Source organism: Bufo bufo, chromosome 7 (assembly GCF_905171765.1).
Source record: "Bufo bufo chromosome 7, aBufBuf1.1, whole genome shotgun sequence".
NCBI lineage: Eukaryota > Metazoa > Chordata > Amphibia > Anura > Bufonidae > Bufo > Bufo bufo.
The window spans coordinates 137,442,402-137,462,629 of NC_053395.1; the positions used below are offsets into that span (position 1 = coordinate 137,442,402).

At 42.5% G+C, this 20,228-nt stretch overlaps 1 protein-coding gene across 1 annotated transcript in view; it reads right to left on the bottom strand.

Annotated features, from left to right (window-relative positions):
* The window catches only part of PARD3B (par-3 family cell polarity regulator beta), a 1,801,259-nt gene that overhangs the window by 1,563,045 nt on the left and 217,986 nt on the right, over nucleotides 1–20,228 (bottom strand).

The following is a 20,228-nucleotide window of genomic DNA, read 5'->3' on the forward strand; positions in this document are numbered from 1 at the left end:
GTACAAACTATATTTCCATCACATTAATGTACAAGTGTACAATGGCACTTCACTGCAGGCCAATTGCAAGTGTGCTGCATACTATGGGTTCAACTTGTCTGTAGAAATTATGATACTATATAATGACAGCTAAAGTGACCAACTCAGGTCATTGTAAGGGGTCATACAAACAAACAGGTGTGGGCCATGCCCGTATTCCGGCACGCAAATATACTGGCTTTGGGCATTCCGTATCATAGATGCGGACCCATTCACCTGAATGGGCCAGCTATCCACAAGATACAGAGCAGTAGCCCACGAAAGCACTATGGAGTGCTTGTGGGATTTCGGTCCATGTCTCCGCACCACAAAAAATTGAAGAAAAAATAGAAGATGTTCACTCGAATGGGTCCACAACCACAAACGGCGGCCACACGTTCTTGTGCAAGAGCCCTAAAGGGGTGGAATATAATACACAAGCAAACTGTTACTTTCGGAGATTGAATCGGTGGATAAAGAGAAAGCAGTTAAGGGCCATTTACACGGGCCGAGAATCCGCCAGATAATTGCTAATGAGCGTTCATAGGAACGCTCATTAGCGATGTAAAGGTGCCGTGATTACCCAATGAACAAGCAAAATGCATGCTGTCTAATCACCCTCTGCAGCCGGCAAACAAGTCTGTATGGGGACGAGCATTGGCATTAGTGATTTCTCCCCCATACTGTGGAGGAGTTTGTTGCCTGTAAATTCGGTGGTTGCCTCTGCTGACGAGCAGGCGATTGGCGGGGAGTAAGTAGTGAGAAAGAATCTGAGAGGATTTTTACAACGGTTACAGTACATCAACAGTGATGGATAGATGACTGGGTCAGAACATCTCCAAGACAGAAGAACTTGGAGGGGTCCTTTATTAAGACCAGCGTTTTAGACGCCGGTCTTAATAAAGCTTCATTGATGGTGGTAGATCAACAAAATTATGAAGAGGCTCTGGCCCCTCTATAACTTCGGCGCATCCAGAGCTGCTTCTAAATATAAGATAGCATCCTAGCTGTCTTACATTTAGATAATTTTCTACGTCTAAAACTGGCGGAGAAAATGATGCATCAGACATGCATGCCAATCCGTCGCCTTCCCAGTCTACGCTAAACTCACTTTTTTTAAGACCTGGAGTGAGCGGGGAAAAGTTGCAGATTGCACCTGAAAAATGCCTAATATAGGCTCATATTCTGCAGTGCTTCACAACAGGGATAATTGATAAGTGTCCAATCATAGATGTTAGATTGCTGGAATCACCAGAAATCTCGAGAATGGGAGGTCCCATGTTCACTGTGCAAATGGGGCAAATCTCTACGTACCTGCTGGAGATAGCCAATCGTTATACACTGCTATCTTCTGCATTCTCACAGACTTTGAATGAAGCGTCTGTGAGCATTCTTGACTGCTGCTTCATTCAAACAGGAAACATTGGATCCCAGTCGTCATGACTGTGGAAGGCCCCAATGAATGCACCTCTATCAGACAATTACTACTTATTTTGTCGATGGGTAATAAGTTGTCTTTCTGTGATAACCCCTTTACTGCTGGATATGATAGAAAAGTGTTAGAACACACAGCTTTGCAGCTTGCGGTGTATGGGACTGTATAGATAAAGACTAGAGAGCCCATTCTGTCAGCGAGTAGCTATCTGGGAAGCAGGGAAAGCTGCTTCAGGGCCCAAGGTCAGAAGGGGCCTGGAAGCAGTAGCAGGGCCATAGCATCAGACTTTATTTAACACACTTCTATAGTTCTGACATTCATTTAAACATTACTTTGACAAAATCAACTTAAAGGGATTCTTTACCTTTTTCTTACTGATGATCTATTCTTTGGATGGGTCTTCAGCATCTGATCGGCCGGGGTCCGACACCCATCAGCTGTTTGAGAAGGCAGCAGCACTCACAGTAGTGCCGCAGACTTATTGCTGCTTTTTGCAGAAGAACCCCTTTAAACACCTTGTCGCAAACATGGCACACCTCTTTATGGCAACAATATTTCCAAAGAATAATTGAGCAGAATAATGTGCTCTGCAACACTGCAAAAATTGTTCAGGAATTATTTGAGGAACATGACTTCCAAATTCCCCAAATCTCAATTGGATTAAAAATCTGTGTAATGTGCGGAAAAAACATTGCAACTTACAGGATTTAAAGAGGACCTTTCACCTTAAAAAACATTGTGAACTAAGTATGCTGCCATGGAGAGCGGCGCCCGGGGATCTCACTGCACTTACTATTATCCCCGGGCACCGCTCCGTTCTCCCGTTATGCCCTCCGGTATCTTCGCTCAGTAAGTTATAGTAGGCGGTGTCTGCCCTTGTCCTGTGGGCGTCTCCTTCTCCTAGGCTGCAGCGCTGGCCAATCGCAGCGCACAGCTCACAGCCTGGGAGTTTTTTTTCTCCCAGGCTGTGAGCTGTGCGCTGTGATTGGCCAGCGCTACAGCCTAGGAGAAGGAGACGCCCACAGAACAAGGGCAGACACCGCCTACTATAACTTACTGAGCGAAGATACCGGAGGGCATAACGGGAGAATGGAGCGGCGTCCAGGGGTAATAGTAAGTGCAGTGAGATCCCTGGGCGCCGCTCTCCATGGCAGCATACTTAGTTCACAATGTTTTTCAAGGTGAAAAGGTCCTCCTTAAAAGATCTTCTGCTAACGTCTTGGCTCAAGATACCACAGGCCACCTTTAGAGGTCTTGTGAAGTCCATGTCTAGATGGGTCAGAGCAGTTCTGAAGGCATGAGGGGGCCCTACACATTATTAGGTAGGTGGCTTTAACATAGTACTTAGTCTGACGCTCTCTCTCTCTTTATATATATATATAAATATATATAATGAAGTTCATTCAAAATCACTTTATTATAATTCACATTTAGAAGGTCAAAGCAGGGAAAAAGCAATCCAAAATGTAAACTGTGTGCCAATCTGTTTGCTCAAGTAGACAAGTGAGATGGCGAACAGGCTTGTTAGAAAATGATTTCTCGCGGCACTAATTAATGAAGCCACTCTTTTCCCAGCTGCTTCATTTGAGATGCTGAATGCTAATCCCAGATTCTGCAATTTGAATGAGGGGCAAAAGCATTATAAAGATCGATTTCTATATTTAAACTAAATGGGCGAATGCATCTGGAAGTTGCTACATCTTACAAGTTCGAAAGTACGTAATGAACAGTCTCATATTTGCAAACATAATTATACAGATTCCATCAATGCTCCTGTTCTTCTGCCAAGCATGTGAAACCACTGTTGTGGCATGCACTGAAAGCTCAGAAGATTACCAGCACGGTTTAAGTTGATTGCATTCTTGCATTACTTCACCAACGTAGGGGTATGTTCCCACAAAACGAGTACAACCCAGATTTTCGGCAGAGGAACTGCACGTGGAAAAACTACAATGCTTACAGAAGCAGCAAAGCACATGAGATTTTACCAAAATTCACACAATGCATAAAAGATGTTAAATCTATAGAACATTAATGCAAGTGGTGGATTTCACCCATTGCAATGCACAGGGTGAAGCCAACAGCAAATCCACAACAAAAGTTGTGACAGATTTGAGCATAAGGCATTATTCACAAATCCGTGAGGGAATCTGTGACAAGACGGTCAGTGATTTATCCATGAAGATTTCTGTAAAGAATCCGTGTTTGGGCTGCGTGTCATCCATGTTCCACAGCTTTTTTTTCACAGACCCATGGACTATAATGAGCGTGATGGACCCATAAACATGGAAAAAAAATATATAGGGCATGCTTCTGTGCTAAAACCATGGACTGTGCTATAACACATATATGTAACTGTAGAACACTTTAAAATGTGGCCTGATCTGAAATCAGATTATGGTACAAAATGATAAAAATAAAAAAAGAGAAAGAATGTCAGAGGTAACACAATCTAATGCATAAATCACTCCTATATAAATCATAAAGCAGTTACAGTGGCGGAAATAATTATTTGACCCCTCACTGATTTTGTAAGTTTGTCCAATGACAAAGAAATGAAAAGTCTCAGAACAGTATCATTTCAATGGTAGGTTTATTGTAACAGTGGCAGATAGCACATCAAAAGGAAAATCGAAAAAATAACTTTAAATAAAAGATAGCAACTGATTTGCATTTCATTGAGTGAAATAAGTATTTGAACCCTCTAACAAAAAAAGACTTAATACTTGTTGGAAAAACCCTTGTTTGCAAGCACAGAGGTCAAACGTTTCTTGTAATTGATGACCAAGTTTGCGCACATTTTAGGAGGAATGTTGGTCCACTCCTCTTTGCAGATCATCTCTAAATCCCTAAGGTTTCGAGGCTGTCTCTGTGCAACTCTGAGCTTGAGCTCCCTCCATAGGTTTTCGATTGGATTAAGGTCCGGAGACTGACTAGGCCACTCCATGACCTTAATGTGCTTCTTCTTGAGCCACTCCTTTGTTGCCTTTGCTGTATGTTTTGGGTCATTGTCGTGCTGGAACACCCATCCACGACCCATTTTCAGTTTCCTGGCAGAGGGAAGGAGGTTGTCGCTCAGGATTTCACGATACATGGCTCCGTCCATTTTCCCGTTTATGCGAATAAGTTGTCCTGTGCCCTTAGCAGAAAAACACCCCCAAAGCAAAATGTTTCCACCCCCATGCTTGACGGTGGGGACGGTGTTTTGGGGGTCATAGGCAGCATTTTTCTTCCTCCAAACACAGCGAGTTGAGTTAATGCCAAAGAGCTCTATTTTGGTCTCATCAGACCACAGCACCTTCTCCCAGTCACTCTCTGAATCATTCAGGTGTTCATTGGCAAACTTCAGACGGGCCTGCACATGTGCCTTCCTGAGCAGGGGGACCTTGCGAGCCCTGCAGGATTTTAATCCATTGCGGTGTAATGTGTTTCCAATGGTTTTCTTGGTGACTGTGGTCCCTGCTAATTTGAGGTCATTAACTAACTCCTCCCGTGTAGTTCTAGGATGCTTTTTCACCTTTCTCAGAACCATTGACACCCCACGAGGTGAGATCTTGCGTGGAGCCCCAGAGCGAGGTCGATTGATGGTCATTTTGTGCTCCTTCCATTTTCGAACAATCGCACCAACAGTTGTCACCTTCTCTCCCAGCTTCTTGCTAATGGTTTTGTAGCCCATTCCAGCCTTGTGCAGGTCTACAATTTTGTCTCTGACATCCTTGGACAGCTCTTTGGTCTTTCCCATGTTGGAGAGTTTGGAGTCTGCTTGATTGATTGATTCTGTGGACAGGTGTCTTTTATACAGGTGACTAGTTAAGACAGGTGTCCTTAATGAGGGTGACTAATTGAGTAGAAGTGTCTAACCACTCTGTGGGAGCCAGAACTCTTAATGGTTGGTAGGGGTTCAAATACTTATTTCACTCAATGAAATGCAAATCAGTTGCTATCTTTTATTTAAAGTTATTTTTTCGATTTTCCTTTTGATGTGCTATCTGCCACTGTTACAATAAACCTACCATTGAAATGATACTGTTCTGAGACTTTTCATTTCTTTGTCATTGGACAAACTTACAAAATCAGTGAGGGGTCAAATAATTATTTCCGCCACTGTATATATGATAAAAAGAGCAATATACCAGTGCTCTCCTAATTATGAACAAGACACATTCGCATATGGGGTGCAAAACTGCCTTTGTAATGGTCAAGGAATGATGGGACAGCAAAAGAGAAAAAAAAAAACACAAAATGAAAATTAAAGAGGGCCTTTCTGGCTCTATAGGTCAATGATATAAGAGAGCTTCTCAATCCTTACTAGAGAGAACATGCCAACGCTTTTGCTTTACCCATTGATAATAGAACTTTTCAACAGTTCTTTTATTTGTCTCCAGATCCCAATATAACATTAAATAAGCACCAAATCAGTCAACTATGTTGCTAAAGCAGACATTATTGTAATAAGACAAAGCTTTGTGATCCCTCTCTTTCAAATAAGGTGCCCCAGCTGTGCCTCATCTACAACTGAGGTGTGCCTCACCGAGACGTTCTGCCTAGAAAGAGACTAAATATCAGTTTGCCTTCCACGATTATTTTATACAATATAGGCTTTACTGATGGTATATATATATATATATATATATACCAATTTCCAATTCCATAACTCTGGAAAAGGGCCATCTATATCAATCTATCAATCTGCATTATTCATTGCAAGAATATCATCTCTCAAAACTATTTAAACATTTATTTAAAATTATATTAGATTATGGAGGTCATCTCATCTTCCCACGAGGTCAATGTGACAATACAATAGTCATGTCAATCAGTTTTAGATTCTCTAGAATTACCAAGTAGTATGTATGAATAAAGCACGATTTGTACCCAAGGAATTCACATTCATCTTAATAGATATTCGAGAGATTGCTTCTAACAGTATAATCCATCTCTGTGCATCTGAACTGGAAATTTTCCACCAAAACAATTTCTACTGACAAGAAATCAGTGACAGGTGAAAATAACCACTGTCCTCTTCAGAAGTACAAATCACATGTATTGGGTATGGAGGCTGGTGTGAAGATTAGTGTGGAACGTCAACGAGTAAACTGTACGGAGCTGCCCGGCATTGTCAATAGAGAGGATGCATCTGAAGATAATCTGCTATAAAATGAACGGTGTAAAACTAGGTATTCTGTAATATGTCATTTTATAATAAGACAGACCATGAAAGATTTACAGTGCATTTGTCATCATCTCCTCGTGTATAACAATGCGTGGCCTTTTTAGTTTAGACACTGATGTCTTTCTCACATCAGCCATTTCAGTACACACTATAAAATAAGCAGAGCATGACAAGTACTGTATATGCTGTAACCCACAGTTACACTGAACACGTGTAATCCATTGGAGGATTCTAACGTGTTAATGGTACAATCTGACAAGGTGGTGAAAAGAAATTCCATCTATCATTTTGATACGTGAACAATGTTTCAAACAAAAAGTGGATAATTTTTCAAAAGTTTAATACAGAAAATAGTTTGAAAAACTGGTCAAAAGTTTCTTTGCCACTTTCCAGCTGGGCAGTCTGATGCTGTCTCAAATCAGAATGCCACCCCCTTAGGCTACCTGCATATATTGCACCTAAAGTCGCATCATCACTGTTTTAGTGCATATTTTGTGCAGTTTTTGTTGCAGATTTAGGTGTGGAACCTATATATATATATATATATATATATATACATACTGTACACACATATATACACTGCTCAAAAAAATAAAGGGAACACTTAAACAACACAAAGTAACTCCAAGTCAATCACACTTCTGTGAAATCAAACTGTCCACTTAGGAAGCAACACTGAGTGACAATCAATTTCACATGCTGTTGTGCAAATCGGATAGACAACAGGTGGAAATTATAGGCAATTAGCAAGACACCCCCAATAAAGGAGTGGTTCTGCAGGTGGTGATCACAGACCACTTCTCAGTTCCTATGCTTCCTGGCTGATGTTTTGGTCACTTTTGAATGCTGGCGGTGCTTTCACTCTAGTGGTAGCATGAGACGGAGTCTACAACCCACAAAAGTGGCTCAGGTAGTGCAGCTTATCCAGGATGGCACATCAATGCGAGCTGTGGCAAGAAGGTTTGCTGTGTCTGTCAGCATAGTGTCCAGAGCATGGAGGCGCTACCAGGAGACAGGCCAGTACATCGGGAGACATGGAGGAGGCCGTAGGAGGGCAACAACCCAGCAGCAGGACCGATACCTCCGCCTTTGTGCAAAGAGGAACAGGAGCACTGCCAGAGCCCTGCAAAATGATCTCCAGCAGGCCACAAATGTGCATGTGTCTGCTCAAACGGTCAGAAACAGACTCCATGAGGGTGATATGAGGGCCCGACGTCCACAGGTGGGGGTTGTGCTTACAGCCCAACGCCGTGCAAGACGTTTGGCATTTGCCAGAAAACACCAAGATTGGCAAATTCGCCACTGGCGCCCTGTGCTCTTCACAGATGAAAGCAGGTTCACACTGAGCACATGTGACAGACGTTAAAGAGTCTTGAGACGCCGTGTAGAACGTTCTGCTGCCTGCAACATCCTCTAGCATGACCGGTTTGGCATTGGGTCAGTAATGGTGTGGGGTGGCATTTCTTTGGAGGGCCTCACAGCCCTCCATGTGCTCGCCAGAGGTAGCCTGACTGCCATTAGGTACCGAGATGAGATCCTCAGACCCCTTGTGAGACCATATGCTGGTGCGGTTGGCCCTGGGTTCCTCCTAATGCAAGACAATGCTAGACCTCATGTGGCTGGAGTGTGTCAGCAGTTCCTGCAAGACGAAGGCATTGATGCTATGGACTGGCCCGCCCGTTCCCCAGACCTGAATCCAATTGAGCACATCTGGGACATCAAGTCTCGCTCTATCCACCAACGTCACGTTGCACCACAGACTGTCCAGGAGTTGGCAGATGCTTTAGTCCAGGTCTGGGAGGAGATCCCTCAGGAGACCGTCCGCCACTTCATCAGGAGCATGCAAAGGCGTTGTAGGGAGGTCATACAGGCACGTGGAGGCCACACACACTACTGAGCCTCATTTTGACTTGTTTTAAGGACATTACATCAAAGTTGGATCAGCCTGTAGTGTGTTTTTCCACTTTAATTTTGAGTGCGACTCCAAATCCAGACCTCCAAGGGTTGAAAAATTTGATTTCCATTTTTTTCTTTTGTGTGATTTTGTTGTCAGCACATTCAACTATGTAAAGAACAAAGTATTTCAGAAGAATATTCAATTAATTCAGATCTAGGATGTGTTATTTTTGTGTTCCCTTTATTTTTTTGAGCAGTATATATACACTGCTCAAAAAAATAAAGGGAACACAAAAATAACATCCTAGATCTGAATTAATGAAATATTCTTCTGAAATACTTTGTTCTTTACATAGTTGAATGTGCTGACAACAAAATCACACAAAAGAAAAAAATGGAAATCAAATTTTTTAACCCATGGAGGTCTGGATTTGGAGTCACCCTCAAAATGAAAGTGGAAAAACACACTACAGGCTGATCCAACTTTGATGTAATGTCCTTAAAACAAGTCAAAATGAGGCTCAGTAGTGTGTGTGGCCTCCACGTGCCTGTATGACCTCCCTACAACGCCTGTGCATGCTCCTGATGAGGTGGCGGACGGTCTCCTGAGGGATCTCCTCCCAGACCTGGACTAAAGCATCTGCCAACTCCTGGACAGTCTGTGGTGCAACGTGACGTTGGTGGATAGAGCGAGACGTGATGTCCCAGATGTGCTCAATTGGATTCAGGTCTGGGGAACGGGCGGGCCAGTCCATAGCAGCAATGCTTTCGTCTTGCAGGAACTGCTAACACACTCCAGCCACATGAGGTCTAGCATTGTCTTGCATTAGGAGGAACCCAGGGCCAACCGCACCAGCATATGGTCTCACAAGGGGTCTGAGGATCTCATCCCGGTACCTAATGGCAGTCAGGCTACCTCTGGCGAGCACATGGAGGGCTGTGCGGCCCTCCAAAGAAATGCCACCCCACACCATTACTGACCTAATGCCAAACCGGTCATGCTGGAGGATGTTGCAGGCAGCAGAACGTTCTCCACGGCGTCTCAAGACTCTGTCACGTCTGTCACATGTGCTCAGTGTGAACCTGCTTTCATCTGTGAAGAGCACAGGGCGCCAGTGGCGAATTTGCCAATCTTGGTGTTTTCTGGCAAATGCCAAACGTCCTGCACGGTGTTGGGCTGTAAGCACAACTTCCACCTGTGGACGTCAGGCCCTCATATCACCCTCATGGAGTCTGTTTCTGACCGTTTGAGCAGACACATGCACATTTGTGGCCTGCTGGAGATCATTTTGCAGGGCTCTGGCAGTGCTCCTCCTGTTCCTCCTTGCATAAAGGTGGAGGTAGCGGTCCTGCTGCTGGGTTGTTGCCCTCCTACGGCCTCCTCCACATCTCCTGATGTACTGGCCTGTCTCCTGGTAGCGCCTCCATGCTCTGGACACTACGCTGACAGACACAGCAAACCTTCTTGACACAGCAAACCTTCTTGCCACAGCTCGCATTGATGTGCCATCCTGGATAAGCTGCACTATATGAGCCACTTGTGTGGGTTGTAGACTCCGTCTCATGCTATCACTAGAGTGAAAGCACCGCCAGCATTCAAAAGTGACCAAAACATCAGCCAAGAAGCATAGAAACTGAGAAATGGTCAGGTCACCACCTGCAGAACCACTCCTTTATTGGGGGTGTCTTGCTAATTGCCTATAATTTCCACCTGTTGTCTATCCCATTTGCACAACAGCATGTGAAATTGATTGTCACTCAGTGTTGCTTCCTAAGTGGACAGTTTGATTTCACAGAAGTGTGATTGACTTGGAGTTACATTGTGTTGTTTAAGTGTTCCCTTTATTTTTATAAGCAGTGTATATATATATATATATATATATATATATATATATATATATACACAGAATTACTGTACTGCAGGTCAATTTCTGGACATTAAAAATACACAAAGTGTACTTGAGATTTGGCAACTCTCATTCACTTTGGTTTTTCCACATAAAAATCTGTGCAGAAAAGCACATAACCGGCATTGCGTTCAGTTACCCGTAAAGTCCAGTGTGCACCAAAGTCTTTCTTCAGTCAATACCCAACTGCAGCAGGTATTTCAACCATTTATTACTCCCACCCTTCCCAAAGCCATAACTTTTTTATTTTTACATTCACATAGCCGTATAAGGGTTTGTTTCTTGTGGGACAAGTTGTACTTTCTAAAGGCAATTTACGGTTGTATACAATGTAGTGCAAAGCGGGAGGAAAAATTGCAAATGGGGTGGAGTTATTAAAAAAAACACAATTCTGCTGAAGCTTTATGGTTTTTTTTTTTACAGCAGTTCCTATGCTGTAAAACTGACCTGTTACCTTCATTCTCCTGGTCGGTACGATTACAATACCAGTTGCGTTTTAATACTGAAAAATACATAAACACTGTGGAAAAAACCAATTTTATCCTTGCATCACCATATTCTGACCCCCATTACTTTTTATTTTTATGTGTATAGAGCTGTGTGAGGGCCCCTATTTTGCTGGGTGATCTGGAAATTTTATTGATACCATTTTGGGGTGTGTACAGCTTTTCACTTTTTATTCAATTCTTTGTAGTAGGTGAAGCGACCAAGACAGTAAATCAGCCATTTTTACTTGTTTTCAGTCACGCCGTTTGTCGTATGGGATTAATATTTTTATATTCTAATAGTACAGGTGTTTTCACATGCAGCGATGCCCTTGACATTCATTTTATTTTTTTATGTTTATGCTTTTTTTGTTACATTTTTGGGGCAGGGGGCGATAAAAAATATATTTAAAAAAATATTTTTTTAACTTTTTTATAGTTCCCAAAGGGAACTATAACAAGCAATCATCAGATTGCTTTTCTCATAGACCCCAATGCATTAGCATTGCAGTCTATGAGAATTAGGGCTCATGCACACGAGCGTGTGTACCCCGTGACTGTGCAATAGACTGAAAATTGCAGTCCGCAATGCACGGACAACGTCTGTGTGCACGCCGTCTGCATATGTGGACCCATTCACTTGAATTGGTCCGCGATCCACAAGAGACTGTCAACACCATAAATAATAGGACATGGTTTACTCTTTCGTGGTGTGGAGGCACGGGCCGAAATCCCACAGAAGCACTTTAGGATTGCAGACCCATTCAACTCAATCGGTTCCCGTGAATATTGGTATGAGGCACACACAGTCATGTGCATGAGCCCTTACACCATGTTCCTATGGAGCCCTGTCACAGGCAGGCTGGCCTTAGGGACTAGTATGAAGCAGACTCGTATCACTCAGGAACACAGAGGCTGCAGCACACATACTCCAGCTTCTCTGGAGGGTAGCTGGTCCACGGGAGGGACTGCGTGCTCCCGGTTTTTAACCTCCCAGAAGTCATGCTCACAGTGAACCACAGCATCTGAATGGTTAAACGTATGCAATATAGTCTCGGGTGCCTGGTGTTTACAACAGCAAGGACCCAGTGACCCAGCGGGTGCCATTTTTAAATACCCGACTGCCAATTTTTTTTACGTGAGGTGGTCAGGAAGGGGTTAAAAAGCCCCTTTCGCACAATAACCAGTGAGTGCCATAGAGATAAGGCCCATTGTGTACCTGTAGTTGCAAAGGCTTGTCAGTTCTGTATCTGTATCGGCCACAGTTTATTTTCTGAGCACATCCACCTGTACCAGCTTGTCCTGACCTCCTGCCTGTCTAGCATTGTGCCTGAACTCTAACATCCCTGACCCTAGACTTTCTACTTTTGTGAATTACTACTCTAGCTCCGATCTCTACCTGGCTTTTTCGGCTCCGCCATGTGTCCGCTCTGGCTTATGGAGACTACTGCCAGTGTAGCAACCTGGGGATTCATTGTGGGAAAATCCATACCTCATCATGGGGTTGAAGAACCCAGAATCCCTAAGGCTACGTCTACACGACGACATTTGTCGCGCGACAGATAGGGCACAACTACACTGCAACATTTGTAGCGCAACATTTTATTGCACTAATGTCGCGCGACAATTTTTATAATGGCAGTCTACGGTGTCGCACTGCAACATGCAACATGCTGCGACTGCGACACAACAGTCGCGAAAAAATCCATCTCGAATGGATTTTCTGCGACTGTTGCGTCGCAGTATGTTGCATGTTGCAGTGCGACACCGTAGACTGCCATTATAAAAATTGTCGCGTGACATTAGCGCGACAAATGTCGTGTAGACGTAGCCTTAGACTCCGTTCCCTGGTTTAGCCCAATGTCAGTGATGTGGACCCACTGGGTCCACATAATTTCTAATAAGCATAACAACCGAGATTATTATTATTATCAATGGTTAAAGCTATAGACAAAGATATGCCATCAAACACAGAAATTAATAAAATAATTACATTTACTTCAAATAACATCTGAAGTAATATTCTTCCTAAAGAACATGTTCTTTTAAAATGTTTCGGCAACCATGGCTGAACAATTCAAATATTTTCTCTTCCCAGTATTTCCAGTCTGTTCTAGATTTAAGCAATAAATAATTCAAGTTTTAAATATTCTATAAAGTGATTGTGACCTCTGGTAAAATTTGCCTGCCTTTATTTCTACTTTGCTGCGAGTCATCACATTCAGTTAATAATAGTATACTTCATGCATTATTTCCAACAGACCATATTCGAGATCTTATGAAGCTCATTTTCAATATTTTTTCCAGCTTGGCCATTAGTAAGATTGTATGATTTAACACACACACTAAAGTTGGAACAGTGGATTCCATCATTTTTACAAACTAATTCCATACAGAACACTAAAATTGAAAATATTTATGCAACAAAAACAGTATAATAATGTATACAATAGTTTAAATGTATGTTCCATACTATAGTCCTATATTATATCAAAGCCAACTAAGATGATCCAGTTCAAAAATGGATGCTAGATAAAGCCTTCTGCTACATAGATGGCTGAAAAGATGAACACACAATGGCAAACAGAACCATTCCAACTACACATGGAAATGTATAAGAGTAAAGGGGTATTCCCACCATAGAAAGAATAGACATAATGCTAGGACCCCCACAATTCTTAGAATAAAAGGTGTTACAGCAGTAGTTAAGCAACAGAGCTCCTAAACCTTGTTTCTCCACACAGCAGCATTTCCAGCCAAAACTGTGCAAAGATTGCAACATGGAATCATTCGATTCAACTGAAAGGAACTGTTACAATTCCCTGCACAACAAGAAGTGGGAAGCTATGATGGAAGAACAAAGGCCAAGCACTGTAAATGATATCACTAGCACAAAAGAAGGGAACCAGGACTAATGGTAGCACAAGGGAAAAACTATATGTAACTAGAAAATAGTCACTCAATACATGAAATAATAAAAGCTAACACGAGCACTAACCAAATTAAAAGAAACCAGTATATATAACAATATCAAACAAAAGAGATCCAAACATATGCAAATATAGGACAATTCTCCTATATTACACATCAGTTAAACGAAATTATGAAGTACATTCAATTCAAAAAGCACTCTTGCATTACAGGGCTTTTCCAGTTCTTTTACATATTCGGGAACGTCTACTGTCGCTTGAAACTAAAATCTGTGCGACACTATTGACCATTGTTGCACGACACAGACGTACCCTACTAGGAAATCATACAACTTCCAAATATACATGTATTTAAAATTCTGCATACATACCTTTCTTATATCACTTATATTTTTCTTTCTGGGATCCACATCCCCACCCATCAATCAATGTCAGACAGCTGCAGGGTTCCACCTATCTTATCTCCAGAACAAGGCCCCTGATGTAACAGGAGAGCAGATGAGCATGTGTGGCCACCCGCTGTTCTTTGCAATGGGAGTTCTGAAAGTAGCCAAATGCCTTGGCTATTTCCAGCAGTCCATAACAGTGCATGGAGGGGTGGCAGCGCTAGCTCAGCATACCCTCCATTCACCTCTATGAGGCTTCCGAAAATAGCTGATCCCATTCTAGAAATAGGAGTGAGTCACAGAGGTGGGATCTGTACACATCTAACATTGATATCATATCCTAGCGATATCCAGTCAGTGTCCCAGATGGGAATACTCCTTTAAGGGTCCATTCACACGTCCGCAATTTCAATCCACATTTTGCGGAACGGAATTGCGGACCCATTCATTTCTATGGGGCAGCACAATGTGCTGTCCGGATCCGGAATTGCGGATCTGCACTTCCGGGTCCGCAATTCTGATCCCGAAAAATATAGAACATTTCCTATTCTTAATAAGAAAATACGACCGGCACTCTAACAATGGGAGTGTTGTGGGACAACTAAAATAAGGTATACACTATTTAATAACGTTTATAACATACAATAATAAAATTGCAATACTAAAATTGCAGTACTTAGATAAAAAGATGCATATAAAACAAATGTAGTAATAGGAATCTACTGGATGGGGTTAAAAGTCCAAGTATATACTATTGGCGTCCTCCTGAGGTAGCTTTCAGTATAATGCGGCTTTTGTTTAATCAAGGAGTGAATGAGAAATGCGCATAGTTTATATCGCATAGATGGTAGTAAAACGCATGAGAATATGTTGCTGCATATATGATGGTATTACAGCATATGGATAGTCTCTCTGTAGTATTTCCGACAAATGATACAGTGTATTGGATATTTTACTCACTGTTTCAAGCTGGCTCTTGTTTCTGTGGCGTCCCACATGTAAGTGCTCTGTGCTCCAAATCGTTTGTCGGTTATAAATTTTTTTCGACTTTTTTTCGGATACGAAAGTTTCTTTCGATTTTTCAAAAGTTTCGCAATGGAGTTAATCCGGGCGTTGTCTCAGTCCCCAGCTGTTATGCTGTATACTCCTAATATCGTAAAGATAGTCTCTACAGAGGACATTAAATGTAGCAGTCCTTATTCAAATTTTCATATGGATAACATGGCCATGCTCCAAGGACTTTGTGAGCGAATATCTCTCGACTTGTTTCGAAGTAATCACTACTTCTTCCTCAGTGGGTTCACTCACAATGAGGAATCTCATGCTTTTATACCCAATGTCCTCAAGTGAAAAATGTCACATCGAAATTCAGGAGTGGATTTTTCGATCCTAGATCTCCATATTTTTTCATGCGATTAAATGTCTCTTCAAAAGGAGGAATGCAAATTTTTTTGCGTTTTTTATGCGAAGTCTGCGTCCGGCAGGGCTAAATGCCGATTTTGAAATATTCGGCTTTTTATAAATAACCAGGGTGGGTGCCCTTCGCCAACGGGAGATCACATGTCTGGCTGTCTATCAGCACTGTGATGTCCCCTTCGTGTAGGGCCCCCACCCCCAACCCCACATCTCTATCAAGATTACAGATAAAGTTGTGATGCTTTGCGATTTTAACCACTTACCGTCACACTAACGCCGAAAGGCGTCATTTCTGCGGCGCTCCCAGGTCACACTAACGCCGATTGGCGTCATCTCGCGATGGCCGAGATTTCCTGTGAACGCGCGCACACAGGCGCGCGCGCTCACAGGAACGGAAGGTAAGAGAGTTGATCTCCAGCCTGCCAGCGGCGATCGTTCGCTGGCAGGCTGGAGATGTGATTTTTTTAACCCCTAACAGGTATATTAGACGCTGTTATGATAACAGCGTCTAATATACCTGCTACCTGGTCCTCTGGTGGTCCCCTTTGTTTGGATCGACCACCAGAGGACACAGGTAGCTCAGTAAAGTAGCACCAAGCACCACTACACTACACTACACCCCCCCCGTCACTTATTAACCCCTTATTAGCCCCTGATCACCCCTGATCACCCCATATAGACTCCCTGATCACCCCCCTGTCATTGATTACCCCCCTGTCATTGATCACACCCCTGTAAAGCTCCATTCAGATGTCCGCATGATTTTTACGGATCCACTGATAGATGGATCGGATCCGCAAAACGCACACGGACGTCTGAATGGAGCCTTACAGGGGCGTGATCAATGACTGTGGTGATCACCCCATATAGACTCCCTGATCACCCCCCTGTCATTGATCACACCCCTGTAAAGCTCCATTCAGACGTCCGCATGATTTTTACGGATCCACTGACAGATGGATCGGATCCGCAAAACACACATGGACGTCTGAATGGAGCCTTACAGGGGCGTGATCAATGACTGTGTTGATCACCCCATATAGACTCCCTCATCACCCCCGTCATTGATCACACCCCTGTAAAGCTCCATTCAGACGTCCGCATGATTTTTACGGATCCACTGATAGATGGATCGGATCCGCAAAACACATACAGGCATCTCCCTGGAGCCTTCCAGGGGGGGTGATCACCCCATATAGACTCCCTGATCACCCCCCTGTCATTGATCACCGCCCCTGTCATTGATCACCCCCCCCTGTCAGGCTGCATTCAGATGTCCGTATGATTTTTACCGATCCACGGATACATGGATCGGATCCGCAAAACACATACGGACATCTGAATGGAGCCTTATAGGGGGGTGATCAATGACAGGGGGGTGATCACCCCATATAGACTCCCTGATCACCCCTGTCATTGATCACCCCCCTGTCATTGATCACCCCCCTGTCATTGATCACCCCTCTGTCATTGATCACCCCTCTGTAAGGATCCATTCAGACATTTTTTTGGCCCAAGTTAGCGGAAATTATTATTTTTTTCTTACAAAGTCTCATATTCCACTAACTTGTGTCAAAAAATTAAATCTCACATGAACTCACCATACCCCTCACGGAATCCAAATGCGTAAAATTTTTTAGACATTTATATTCCAGACTTCTTCTCACGCTTTAGGGCCCCTAGAATGCCAGGGCAGTATAAATACCCCACATGTGACCCCATTTCGGAAAGAAGACACCCCCAGGTATTCCGTGAGGGGCATATTGAGTCCATGAAAGATTGAAATTTTTGTCCCAAGTTAGCGGAAAGGGAGACTTTGTGAGAAAAAAATAAAAAATATCAATTTCCGCTAACTTGTGCCAAAAAAAAAAAAAAAATTCTATGAACTCGCCATGCCCCTCATTGAATACCTTGGGGTGTCTTCTTTCCAAAATGGGGTCACATGTGGGGTATTTATACTGCCCTGGCATTCTAGGGGCCCCAAAGCGTGAGAAGAAGTCTGGTATCCAAATGTCTAAAAATGCCCTCCTAAAAGGAATTTGGGCACCTTTGCGCATCTAGGCTGCAAAAAAAGTGTCACACATCTGGTATCGCCGTACTCAGGAGAAGTTGGGGAATGTGTTTTGGGGTGTCATTTTACATATACCCATGCTGGGTGAGAGAAATATCTTGGTCAAATGCCAACTTTGTATAAAAAAATGGGAAAAGTTGTCTTTTGCCAAGATATTTCTCTCACCCAGCATGGGTATATGTAAAATGACACCCCAAAACACATTCCCCAACTTCTCCTGAATACGGCGATACCACATGTGTGACACTTTTTTGCAGCCTAGGTGGGCAAAGGGGCCCATATTCCAAAGAGCACCTTTCGGATTTCACAGGTCATTTACCTACTTACCACACATTAGGGCCCCTGGAAAATGCCAGGGCAGTATAACTACCCCACAAGTGACCCTATTTTGGAAAGGAGACACCCCAAGGTATTCCATGAGGGGCATGGCGAGTTCCTAGAATTTTATATTTTTTGTCACAAGTTAGTGGAAAATGATGATTTTTATTTTTATTTTTTTCTTACAAAGTCTCATATTCCACTAACTTGTGACAAAAAATAAAAACTTCCATGAACTCACTATGCCCATCAGCGAATACCTTGGGGTGTCTTCTTTCCAAAATGGGGTCACTTGTGGGGTAGTTATACTGCCCTGGCATTCTAGGGGCCCAAATGTGTGGTAAGGAGTTTGAAATCAAATTCTGTAAAAAATGACCAGTGAAATCCGAAAGGTGCTCTTTGGAATATGGGCCCCTTTGCCCACCTAGGCTGCAAAAAAGTGTCACACATGTGGTATCTCCGTATTCAGGAGAAGTTGGGGAATGTGTTTTGGGGTGTCATTTTACATATTCCCATGCTGGGTGAGAGAAATATCTTGGCAAAAGACAACTTTTACCATTTTTTTATACAAAGTTGTCTTTTGCCAAGATATTTCTCTCACCCAGCATGGGTATATGTAAAATGACACCCCAAAACACATTCCCCAACTTCTCCTGAATACGGAGATACCACATGTGTGACACTTTTTTGCAGCCTAGGTGGGCAAAGGGGCCCATATTCCAAAGAGCACCTTTCGGATTTCACTGGTCATTTTTTACAGAATTTGATTTCAAACTCCTTACCACACATTTGGGCCCCTAGAATGCCAGGGCAGTATAACTACCCCACAAGTGACCCCATTTTGGAAAGAAGACATCCCAAGGTATTCGCTGATGGGCATAGTGAGTTCATGGAAGCTTTTATTTTTTGTCACAAGTTAGTGGAATATGAGACTTTGTAAGAAAAAAAAATCAAAAAAAATCATCATTTTCCGCTAACTTGTGACAAAAAATAAAAAGCTCTATAAACTCACTATGCCCATCAGCGAATACCTTAGGGTGTCTACTTTCCGAAATGGGGTCATTTGTGGGGTGTTTGTACTGTCTGGGCATTGTAGAACCTCAGGAAACATGACAGGTGCTCAGAAAGTCAGAGCTGCTTCAAAAAGCGGAAATTCACATTTTTGTACCATAGTTTGTAAACGCTATAACTTTTACCCAAGCCATTTTTTTTTTTTACCCAAACATTTTTTTTTTATCAAAGACATGTAGAACAATAAATTTAGAGCAAAATTTATATATGGATGTCGTTTTTTTTTGCAAAATTTTACAACTGAAAGTGAAAAATGTCATTTTTTTGCAAAAAAATCATTAAATTTTGATTAATAACAAAAAAAGTAAAAATGTCAGCAGCAATGAAATACCACCAAATGAAAGCTCTATTAGTGAGAAGAAAAGCAGGTAAAATTCATTTGGGTGGTAAGTTGCATGACCGAGCAATAAACCGCTAAAGTTGTGGAGTGCCGATTTGTAAAAAAGGGCCTGGTCTTTAGGGGGGTATAAACCTGTGGTCCTTAAGTGGTTAACAGTGATTTTTACCTTATTTTATTCTATATGGTATAAGTTTTTAGATATATTTGACAATTTTGATATATTTCATGTTCCGAATTTATCAACACATAATAATTAACAAGACATATACTATGCAATAAGGGAAAACTGCAGACCAAAAAAACGCATAAAAAACGCATAAAAATTTGCATTCCTCCTTTTGAAGAGACATTTAATCGCATGAAAAAATATGGAGATCTAGGATCGAAAAATCCACTCGTGAATTTCGATGTGACATTTTTCACTTGAGGACATTGGGTATAAAAGCATGAGATTCCTCATTGTGAGTGAACCCACTGAGGAAGAAGTAGTGATTACTTCGAAACGCGTCTGGTAAAGTCGAGAGATATTAGCTCACAAAGTCCTTGGAGCATGGCCATGCGACCAATATGAAAATTTGAATAAGGACTGCTACATTTAATGTCCTCTGTAGAGACTATCTTTACGATATTAGGAGTATACAGCATATCAGCTGGGGACTGAGACAACGCCCGGATTACCTCCATTGTGAAACTGTCATGGTCTTACCTTCTTGCTGTTCTCCTTCGTTTGACATGTGCTGGCGGCCATCTTGGTTTCTGGGTTTCTTGTAGCCTTCCACCCT